Source organism: Notolepis coatsorum (genome assembly GCF_963971535.1).
Source record: "Notolepis coatsorum genome assembly, chromosome: 6".
Classification (NCBI taxonomy): domain Eukaryota; kingdom Metazoa; phylum Chordata; class Actinopteri; order Aulopiformes; family Paralepididae; genus Notolepis; species Notolepis coatsorum.
In genome coordinates this window covers 186438209-186450819 of record NC_140170.1, presented here as the reverse complement: position 1 = coordinate 186450819, position 12611 = coordinate 186438209, and positions in this window count along the sequence as shown.

Below are 12611 nucleotides of genomic sequence, written 5' to 3'. Positions count from 1 at the left end.
TTCTCTCCTGTGTGAATCATCTGGTGTGCTTTCAGATGAGACAGATGACTAAAGCTCTTCCCACACTGGTCACAGAAGTAGGGCTTCTCTCCTGTGTGAATCATCTGGTGTCTTTTCAGATCAGACAGTTGACTAAAGCTATTTCCACACTGGTCACAGGAGTAGGGCTTCTCTCCTGTGTGAATCATCTGGTGTCTTTTCAGATCAGACAGAAGACGAAAGCTGTTCCCACACTGGTCACAGGAGTAGGGCTTCTCTCCTGTGTGAATCATCTGGTGTGTTTTCAGATTACTCCGTTTACTAAAGCTCTCCCCACACTGGTCACAGGAGTACGGCTTCTCTCCTGTGTGAATCATCTGGTGTCTTTTCAGATTACTCAGTTTACTAAAGCTCTTCCCACACTGGTCACAGGAGTAGGGCTTCTTTCCTGTGTGTATGCGCTGGTGTTTATTGAGATTCATCTTTGAACTGAAGTTTTCTCCACACTGGTCGCAGCAGAAACCTTTTCTTCCATCCAAGCCTCTTGGTTTCGTCCCAGGCCCGACAGGATGGCTATCTGGATGGAGACAGTGATGGAGAAGAGTGTCAGAGGAAGGAGATTTGGTGATTTTATTCAGCTTAATTTCCATGTAAGAGGTTTATCATGGTATGTAGCTGGGTTTTATAGTTTAAGAACACAGTGTAGTCCAGAGTCGTCTACAGTTCTAGACTCAACGCCCACTTTGAAGTCCCCAACACCAACCAACCGAGAGGGGTTCTGACCACGGAGCGCACGCAGGACTCACCACTCACTGTGACAACGGCAGAGGTACGTACGGTTCTGAGCAGAACAAACCCACGGAAGGCAGCCGGCCCAGACAACATCCCCGGCCGTGCCCTCAGGGTCTGTTCCTCAGAGCTGGCTGACGTACTTGCTGACATTTACAACTTGTCACTCGCACAAGCTATTGTGCCCACCTGCTTCAAGAACACCAGCCTCGTGCCCCTGCCAAAGAAAAACACTGTAACCTGTCTCAATGACTATCGTCCCGTTGCACTCACCCCAATAGTGATGAAGTGTTTCGAGAGGATAGTCATGTCGCACATCAAGGAGACCATCCCAGACACACTGGACCCTCTGCAGTTTGTGTACCGTCAGAACCGGTCCACTGAGGATTAGGGCTGCACGATTTTGGGAAATAATCTAATTGCGATTTTTCTGACAGATTAAATTTGCGGGAAAAAAAAATGTAAAGCAGCCCAAAATGTGTCTTTTTACCTGGGAATCGATACCGGTACCCAACGGTACCTTTTTTCTGTACTTTACTCTCTCTCTCTCTCTGAAGACTAAACTTCACAACACACAATCTAAAACCCCTCCCTACAACAACTTTTTTAATGTTTAAATATCAACATCCTCAGTAAATACTATCAAACTCCTCTGATGTCATCTGGTCTTTCAGAAGACCAGGTGTGTGAGAAAGAGAGAGAGAGAGAGAGAGAGAGAGAGAGAGAGAGAGAGAGAGACACACACGAATCCCAGCAACGAAGGCTGAGAAAATGGCACCAAAATTCTCAGCAACTTCTATAGAAGCACGGTTGAGAGCAGCTCTGCTGCTGTGACCTCACTGTCACCCTTCCCCCGAACTGTCAATCACTAAAGACACTTTTAACTGCTGCTGTGACCCATTGTCCCCTCCATATTTATATTGTAAACACTACTGGATCCTACACTGTGAATCGGAACGTGCAATAACGTCAATGTTACTCACTTGTGCCTTGTATATATCTTAAACCTTTTTATTTTATTTTGTATATAGAAAATATATATGTTTACCTTATTTTTTGCATTTACTTGTATTTAAATAAACATTAATTTAAGTATTGTGTGAAAGGCGGACTAGCAAAGTAAGATTTGCATTGTACAGCAAACTGTTCTTGAATCTTTAAGCCGGAGTACAACATTTATTTCAGATTATTCTGATTATTAATCTGATATTCAATATACCGGTACATTATTCGTTCATTTCCAATGAATACAATCCGTATGAATGAACCTCTTAAGCCGTAGCCATATTTCAGAAAATCTGCCTAAAAGTACATACCCAAGTAAATGGAAGATTGCTCCACTTCTACAAGGACATTTGCATATTCCTGGTATCTAGTGACATAGATGGACCTCAGGGAATGTATTCCCAGTGGCAGAAATATTGTGTCTGTTACTATGCTCGAGTAAATTGTAATGAACGAAAGGAGAATATACATTCTTTTCTAAAAATGTTTAATTCACTTTGAAGGTGAATAACACCATGCTAACATTGACCAGACGTGAAAAATGCAGGTGTTCATTCAGCACCTTCTTGAGATCAAGTGTACAAAAAATAAATAAAAAAGTAAATTAATAAAAGGAAGATGATTTACAGGGTTTTTTACAGTACTGATTGTGCATGCAATTTGGTATATGAATATAGAATGTGATGAGGCCCCGTCTAACATATTCCCTGACCCCCCCCATCCCTCTGTACGTTCACTTCTAGGGGAGGAGATAGACAGAGAACATTAAACCAGAAAGAAAGCCGCTGGATCGATAGACTACAGGTCGCCTCACTCCCAGGTTTAAATGACTCCATAGACATGGTGTCATTTCTATAGGCTAAGTAGGTTACTTTATTATAGTATTTTTTGCATTGCTCATCTTACATTGATGTTTTTCATATTCCTTTATTATTTTTTTCTATTCTATGTTTGATTTGACTCATTTCCTTATGTTGATTCAATACTTTGATTGTGTATATATACATATATAATGTATTCATCTTTTATTTTATATATATTTAGTATTATTGTATATTCCTTCCAGTGATATATTTTTGACATAGCCTACCATTAAGTGGATTGTGTCTTTGCTGACCCCTTCTAACTATGTCATGTTATGTATATGCTGTGCCTCCATTCGTTTAGCACCAGCTGTCTCTGATTGTAATAAGACTCTCCCCAGAGTCCTGGATTCTCTATATTAGTCAGAGTTTTGTTTGGTCTTAGTTATCTATACCCTGATGAAGGCCCTATGTAGGCCGAAACATGTTGGTTTCTTTTAAATGATCTAAATGTGAGCCATTAAATAAAGGCTTTTAAAAATGTGTAGAGCCGCCTTGGATTTCAACTTTTTTTTATAACTATAGAATATCAGGCATATAAATGACCTTATTATGGCCAAGTCATACATCTATGGATCGGGCCAAATCTCCTCTTTCCAATGGCAGAGTTCAATCTGGATTTAGTACCACCAGGCTTGTAGAAGTGGAGCAATCTTCCTTTTACTTGGGTATGTACTTTTAGGCAAATTTAGAATCTGGCTTAACACATTCCCACCCGACCACGGAGATGTCCGTGTTTCGGCGCCATGCTTAAAGGGCCAACCACGGACGGCAAGGTTGTTTTGGCTTTTATTCCATTTTAATAACCTACTCAATGTCACCGAGCAGCACTGCAGATTTACCCCACTCTTCGAATTCTGAAAAGTGCATTACCGGCCAGATCCTCTTAGGGGCACTGTCTCGATAATGCAGTGTTCCCTGTGGCAGAACGGTGCTTTTTTTTTTTTTTTTTTTTTACTTTCAATGGAGTTTCCAGTTAGCTGGATTCTATATGTGTAGCCTGTAGCTTGGAATACCTTTTGCAACGCCGAATTCACTATGCAGTAAAGGAATATATCATCAGCCAATGGACATATCGATCTACCAGATGGCGATCGATAACTGGGAAATCCTTTTGGGGCCGGTAAGATATTTTTCAAATAAATTACACGCTGATCAGGCCTTGCTTTGTTAGCCAACCAGGCGATCAGCAAATGTGGTTACTGAGGCTAACGCGGTTATTGGTAATCAATAATCAGAAACGACGTCCCCCGCCCCCCCCTTCATGCATTCATGGTGGACCATGAATACCGACAATATGCATTTAGCGTTTTAGCTCCAGCTTCTGTAGTGCCGAAACGCTGTTAGATTTAACGTTATTAGCTTAGCGCCCTGTATCTCGCCTTCCAGAAAATATACTAGTCCAAATCCCATATAACACTTATATTCACGAGGCTATAAAATGAGAATGTATTGATGAAAAATGATTTCTTTAAGCCATTTTGAAGGGACGGTTTATGGTCTCAATTGACAATGAGAATGGACAGATAGCAATACTATAAAGTATAGATTTAGCTCTACAAACAGCTTCACATACAATGCAAGTCTGTTTTGAAATGCTGGCCGTTTAGCGTGAGATTAGACGGCCCCCAATGGCCCTGAATGTGTTAAGAGGTTAAAGTCAACACTTATAGTCATAATGTTTACAGATTAAAGTCAACATTTCCATACTTGTTTCCATGCAGTCCAAACCGCTCTGCTCCTGGTCCAGCTGTGGCAGTTTCATGCAGTCCACCAAAGAGACAGACAGGTCTCCCCAACCAAGGTGTGAGAGGCTAGGGGTGGTCATATTCAGTCTTGGGGGAAAGTAAGGAAAGAAATATCAGTACATTGTACATTCATCCTAACAAACAAACTTACAAAAGGTCTAACTTTTCAGTTGAAATTCATCAGGAACACAGAAAGCCAAGAAAGAACCATCAGTCCTTAACTCTTAGCTCTATTTTCCTAGGCTAACAAATTGGAAAGGAAGGACAATCCTGACAGGAAGATTTTCATAAGAACTGAAAAACACATGGGTGTATATATAGACAGATGCACTGCTATAGTTCTGATCTATGAATATAAGCATATGATATTGCATTTAATTTGATGGCCAAAACATCTGATTGATTATTGACGCAAGCAGCTGTTGTTTTTGTCTTCCAAGTGGTGTTTCCAGGATAGCATTGGAAAAACTAAGACCACGTCCTTGTCAGAAAGTATACTAAATTAAATGAAAATACAACTAAATGCAATATCGTGGCCATCTACAGAAGATTGAAAAATAATTGTTTGGTAAACTGTAAATAATACAACTTTACCATGGACTCCTAAACCAAGCTAAACTAGGATAATGTATGTCAGATAAACAGATGAGAAACACTGCTAAGCTAACGTTAGTTCTGGATTTTGCTAATGAAAGGCTAATATCTGAGGCTGCCGCGGCTAATAATAACTAGGGATGCACGATAATTATCGGGTCGATATCAGCAATTATGACGTCATCCCAATAAACCAGATACAATTATTGATAGCTCCGATAATATATAATATATTTTTGTTAAAAAAATGCGTGTGGGTGGATTGGGATGAAGGGCGTTTGTTTTTACTGTAGGCTCCTCCCGTTTTGCCAGTACTGTGGTACGACTGATAGCGTGTGGTTTAGGAAGAGGGAGTTTTTCACAAATCCAGCGCTCGCTTTCTCATGCCTGGCTGTGACGTAGTCATGTAACTTTCAGAAGCAGCACGGATAGGAAACAAACATGGCGTCAGTAGTGTGGGAATTTTTCAAAGTTTCAGAGGAAAACAGTTTGCGTGCTATTTGTAACAAATGCAGACGTTCCACAAGGAGGGAAAAGGGCAACAAGCTATAACACATCAAACATAATAAGTCACCTGCAACATGACCACCGCTACGATAGTGTGTTAAAAGCCAGCTAAAGCTGCTGCGAATCCAAAGCCAGCTGCAAAGGAACCGGCGGGGCTTGTACCCATTGACGAGGCGTTTGCTAAATTAAAGAAGTTTGACAGAAATGACCTCAAGCGATCTCTAACTTGATCACAGAAATTATGGCACTTGACGACCAGCCCTTTCCCCTCGTTGAAGACAAAGGATTCTGTCTGCTACTTCGTCCTTTAGAGCCCAGGTTCATAATTCCAAGCCGCAGTCACTTTGCAGAGGAGTGTTTACAGGCCAAGTATGATGAGATCGCCTTACTCCTTCATACTCCGATAGACAACGATGCACGGCACGTAAGTTTCACCACAGACATATGGACCTGTGATGTTAACCCTGTCAGCATGCTAGGTCTAACGGCGCAGTGGCTGGACAAAGATTTCAAACTGTACAGAGCGGTTGCATTCTCAGGAACTACCAGGTTCACACACTGCCACACACACATATGATCCGTTTGGCTTTTGTAGCTATGCTTCAGAAATGGAACATAACGAAAGAGATGGTCCATGTTGTCCAAGGCTTAAGAGACAATGCACGTAACATGGCAAAGGCTATGGAGGATTACAATGTTGATAGCCTGGGCTGCATGGCCCACACCTTACAGCTGGCTGTGAACGAGGCTGGATAGCACTGGATAGGTGGATAGCACTATCAGAGCAGCTCTGAACTCTCGTACCACCGCCTACAACCTGGGTAGAGAGTCAGGAAACATGGGAGTATAAGGCTTCAGTCTATACTCTACGCAAGGCTGTCAAACTTGCTAAGAGGACATATGCTGATAAACTGGAGACACAAATGGCACAAAACGACACAAGAGGATTATGGCAGGGACTGAAGACAATAACTGACTATAAAGTCAGCGCCCCCTCAATGGGGAGCGACGACGCCTCCCTCGCGGACAAGCTAAACATCTTCTACGCTCGGTTTGGTGTAGCCAGTGGCGCTGCTGGCTCTCCGGCTAGTGACGTCACTGGCGCGCCGGCTGTTGTGGAGGGGGGGGGGGGCAACCGCGGGGGGGCGGGGACGCTCTCTCGTTGTCGGAACACAGTGTGAGAAGAGCATTTATGCAGGTGAACACCAGGAAGGCTGCTGGCCCAGATGGCATAACAGGACGCATACTCAAGACCTGTGCCAACCAGCTGGCCCCTGTGTTCACCGCCATATTTAATCAATCACTGGCGGAGTCAGTGGTCCCTGCCTGCTTCAAGATGTCTACCATCATCCCTGTGCCGAAGAAACCCTCCCCAACATGCCCAAATGACTACAGACCGGTGGCACTCACCTCTGTGGTCATGAAATGTTTCGAGAGGCTGGTCAAGGACCACATTTGTGCCTCCCTCCCCAGTGATATGGACCCTATGCAATTTGCATACAGGACAAACAGGTCCACCGACGACGCGGTCTCCCAGGTACTGCACAGCACCCTCTCGCACCTTGACCGTCAGAAGGGGGGCTATGTGAGACTGTTGTTCATTGACTACAGCTCAGCGTTCAACACCATAGTCCCCATAGCCCCCAAAAGTCAGAAAATAAAACTTCAGACATCACAAAACAAGCTAATCAGGGTAATACTAAGGCTACCTGCTCGAACCCACCTTGACTCATCTCACTTTGAGGTCATGAGATGGCTTAAGGTGGAAGACAGAGTAAACCAGATAGGGATGTGCCTAGTTCACAGAATAGTGCATGGGGTAGTGCCAGTGTACTTTAACAATTACTTCAACCGAATCAGAGACACCCATGCTTACCAAACAAGGCGCAGCTCAACTGACTTTGTGCCAGTCAGATTCAGGAGCTGTATGGGGAAGGAGTCATTTTTATATTCAGCAGCTGTCTATTGGAATAGTCTGCCCAGTGAACTGAAAACCATAGACGGTGCCGTTAGATTCAAGTCCAGCCTGAAGACATGGCTCAAAAGGGACTATACCTAGACACTTAGCTTAAGGCACCCTTGCATGTTGTATGAGTCTGTATGTATATACATTTTAAATGGTATATGTGATGTGTTGTGATGTCACGTTTTGTATGATGCATGTGTTAAGCATCACATTCCCCCACCCCCCTACAAGGACCACAATGGAAATAAGCTCTGAGCTTTTTTGTGTTACATCCTTGGCAGTATATCCCGACTGTGCTCTTCTGTCACATGTTTATTTTTTATATTGTCAAATAAAGTCATTCATTCATTCATTCACCAGACTGGTGGACAAGCTAATCGAGCTAGGTCTGAGCTCCGCCCTGAGCGCCTGGGTACTGGACTTTCTGAGCGAAAGACCCCAGGCGGTCAGGGTGGGGGGTCAGACCTCCAACACCATCACCCTGAGCATCGGGTCCCCCCAGGGCTGTGTTCTGAGCCCCCTGCTGTACTCACTCTACACACACGACTGTGTGGCCAAGTTCAGCTCCAACTCCATAGTGAAGTTCGCAGATGACACGGTGGTGGTGGGGCTGATCTCGGACAACGACGAGAAGGCCTACCGGGAGGAGGTTGAGGTACTGGAACGCTGGTGCCAGGACAACAGCCTGCTCCTGAACATTGGTAAAACCAAGGAGCTGATCGTGGATTATAGGAGAGGACAGCAGGAGACGCACACACCACTGATGATTAACGGGGCTACCGTGGACAGGGTGAGCAGCTTCAAGTACCTGGGGGTCCACATCTCAGAGGACCTGACATGGTCAACACACATAGACACAGTAGTAAAGAAGGCGAAACAGCGTCTCTACCACCTGAGACAGTTAAGGAAGTTCAGAGTATCGGGAAAGATACTCCAGTCCTTCTACTCAGGAGCTGTAGAGAGCATCCTGACCGGAAACATCACTGCCTGGTATGATAGAGGACGCGACCCTGGTCAGACGCCTCTGGTTTTAGCTCCGCAACGATGTACTCACTTTTAGCTATTATGTTTGTTTTTGCTACTTTTTTATTTAAAGCAACACTGGCGGGTACGTCATACGACCGTCAGACACTTATGGACCTGAACCCCGGGCTCAAAGAGGAGTTTGGAGACACTTTTGACCTAGAATGGCCAGCAGAAATCAGACGGGAGAATGGCGGCAAAGAAAAGAACAAAGGCGACGGCAGGAGAAGACACAGAGGAAGACGTGGAGGTATCAGATTGAGACTAAAAAGAGCTGCTTACCGCCCAGCAATTCCATCCATCTTTCTGGCGAATGCCCGTTCGTTGGAGGGTAGGATGGATGATCTGAGAGCGAGGGTTCGGTTCCAACGGGAGATGAGAGACATCAACATTATATGTCTCACAGAGACATGGCTCACGTCGACGACCCCAGACAAAAGCGTCTCTCCCTCGGATGCCTTCACAGTCTTACGTGCAGATCGCAACGCTGGCTCAGGAAAGACCATCGGCGGCGGAGTCTGCCTCATCACGAACAATTCCTGGGTTAATCCCGAGGGGGTGCAGGTCCTCTCAAACTCGTGTTCGCCGGACTTGGAACATCTTTCTATCCTATGTCGTCCGTTTCACCTCCCGAGGGAGTTCACAGCAGTCGTCATGACTGCCGTGTATATTCCCCCACACGCGAACACGGGCAAAGCGCTGGGCGAATTACACGATCATCTCAACAGACACCAGATCAAACACCCAGACGCAGCGATGGTAATGGCCGGCGATTTCAACCAGGCCAACCTGAAGAAAGTGATGCCGTCCTTTTTCCAACACATCGCTTGCTCCACCAGAGGGAAGAACACACTCGACCACTGCTATTCCCCGTTCAAAGCGGGTTACAAGGCAGTAGCCGCTCCGCCATTAACGGGGTCCACAAGCTCGAGCGATCATGACTCCATCTTGTTATTTCCGGCATATCAACAGAGATCACGTGACGCCGTCGTGTCACGTGAGACTAAGAAGTGGACCGACGAATCAGAGGCCACGCTCAAGGACGTGCTTGCAGACACGGACTGGGATATGTTCATAGGAAGTGCCAGTGACGTCAGTGAATTAGCAGACATAGTGGTGTGCTATATAACAACAATAGCTGATGGTATTGTCCTCAGGAAAACGGTGCGGATTTTCCCAAACCAGAAACCGTGGGTGGATAGCACTATTAGAACAGCTCTGAACTCTCGTACCACCGCCTACAACCTGGGTAGAGAGTCAGGAAACATGGAGGAGTATAAGGCTTCAGTCTATACTCTACGCAAAGCAGTCAAACTTGCTAAGAGGACATATGCTGACAAACTGGAGACACAAATGGCACAAAACGACACAAGAGGATTATGGCAGGGACTGAAGTCAATAACTGACTATAAAGTCAGCGCCCCGTCAATGGGGAGCGACGACGCCTCCCTCGCGGACAAGCTCAACACCTTCTACGCTCGGTTTGGTGTAGACAGTGGCGCTGCTGGCTCTCCGGCTAGTGACGTCACTGGCGCGCCGGCTGTTGTGGAGGGGGGGGGGCAACCGCGAGGGGGGGGGGACGCTCTCTCGTTGTCGGAACACAGTGTGAGAAGAGCATTTATGCAGGTGAACACCAGGAAGGCTGCTGGCCCAGATGGCATAACAGGACGTATACTCAAGACCTGTGCCAACCAGCTGGCCCCTGTGTTCACCGTCATATTTAATCAATCACTGGCGGAGTCAGTGGTCCCTGCCTGCTTCAAGAGGTCTACCATCATCCCTGTGCCGAAGAAACCCTCCCCAGCATGTCCAAATGACTACAGACCGGTGGCACTCACCTCTGTGGTCATGAAATGTTTCGAGAGGCTGGTCAAGGACCACATTTGTGCCTCCCTCCCCAGTGATATGGACCCTATGCAATTTGCATACAGGACAAACAGGTCCACCGACGACGCGGTCTCCCAGGTACTGCACAGCACCCTCTCGCACCTTGACCGTCAGAAGGGGGGCTATGTGAGACTGTTGTTCATTGACTACAGCTCAGCGTTCAACACCATAGTCCCCACCAGACTGGTGGACAAGCTGATCGAGCTAGGTCTGAGCTCCGCCCTGAGCGCCTGGGTACTGGACTTTCTGAGCGAAAGACCCCAGGCGGTCAGGGTGGGGGGTCAGACCTCCAACACCATCACCCTGAGCATCGGGTCCCCCCAGGGCTGTGTTCTGAGCCCCCTGCTGTACTCACTCTACACACACGACTGTGTGGCCAAGTTCAGCTCCAACTCCATAGTGAAGTTCGCAGATGACACGGTGGTGGTGGGGCTGATCTCGGACAACGACGAGAAGGCCTACCGGGAGGAGGTGGAGGTACTGGAACGCTGGTGCCAGGACAACAGCCTGCTCCTGAACATTGGCAAAACCAAGGAACTGATCGTGGATTATAGGAGAGGACAGCAGGGGACACACACACCACTGATGATAAACGGGGCTACCGTGGACAGGGTGAGCAGCTTCAAGTACCTGGGGGTCCACATCTCAGAGGACCTGACATGGTCAACACACATAAGCACAGTAGTAAAGAAGGCGAAACAGCGTCTCTACCACCTGAGACAGTTAAGGAAGTTCAGAGTATCGGGGAAGATACTCCAGTCCTTCTACTCAGGAGCTGTAGAGAGCATCCTGACCGGAAACATCACTGCCTGGTATGGAAACAGCACGGCACAGGACAAGAAGGCCCTACAGAAAGTGGTGCGCTCAGCCGAGCGTACCACGGGTATTGCACTACCCCCCCTGCAGGTTCTATACAACAAGAGGTGCAAATCCAGAGCCTGCAGGATAATGAAAGACCCTCACCACCCCAATAACAGCCTGTTTCAGCTGCTGAGGTCAGGCAGACGCCTGCAAATCTCAGCTACTAGGACAGAGCGGTTTAGGCTCAGCTTCTTCCCCCAGGCCATCAGAGCCATGAACAATGTACATTGAGTGCTCAGAACATTGAACTGTCCACACACAAGCACACATGAACACACACACGACACGCACACTGTGCACGCTCACACACGAGCAGCCACTTAACACTTTAACATGAGCGGGCACACACTCATGTCGCACACACGCACACTTATGGCCAAAGGAAAGGTCACTTTAAATTAGAATAACAGGAACAGTGTATTGCACTACCAAAGCTAACTAGCATGTCACACATGCGCTGTAAATAACTATGTACAGATACCGAGATGTCACTCCATGTTACCTGCTATCTGTTACTGCACAATGTTGTTTCTTCTTTGATTCTATTATATGTACCACTGTATTGCACATCGTTGCGGGCAAGACCACCCGCATTTCATTGTATACCTGTATGCCGTGACAATTAAAACTCTTGACTTGACTTGACTTGAAACAGCACGGCACAGGACAAGAAGGCCCTACAGAGAGTGGTGCGCTCAGCCGAGCGTACCACGGGTATTGCACTACCCCCCCTGCAGGTTCTATACAACAAGAGGTGCAAATCCAGAGCCTGCAGGATAATGAAAGACCCTCACCACCCCAATAACAGCCTGTTTCAGCTGCTGAGGTCAGGCAGACGCCTGCGAACCCCAGCTACTAGGACAGAGCGGCTTAGGCTCAGCTTCTTCCCCCAGGCCATCAGAGCCATGAACAATGAACATTGAGTGCTCAGAACATTGAACTGTCAGAGAGACCTACGTGCTCAGAGTTTTTGAATGCTTTCCCCGACGTGTTTATATTATTGCGGACATATTGGATTCAAGATTGGAACACTCCAGAACATACTGGTACATTCAAACAATGTAAAAATGACATATTGGAATAATCTAGAACATCGAAGCATTCTTTGATATATGGAACATTCTGGAATATCAGCAATACGTGGTCATTCACTCTACCAGAAGCCCCTCGGGGGAATAATCAACAGCTATCTAGATGCAGAACCACAGAGCCATCTTAGCCGGCCGGCAGAAATATCACTCTACACAACGATCATCGCCCACCCCGGTCAGGGGAAATGCTGCATATACGTATTTAAAAACTGTTTTTTATTAATGGGAAATAATTCCACTACTTCTCCAATTTATACTTTAGATGTTTAAGCATAGCAATGCTCTTTTAAGATCTAAG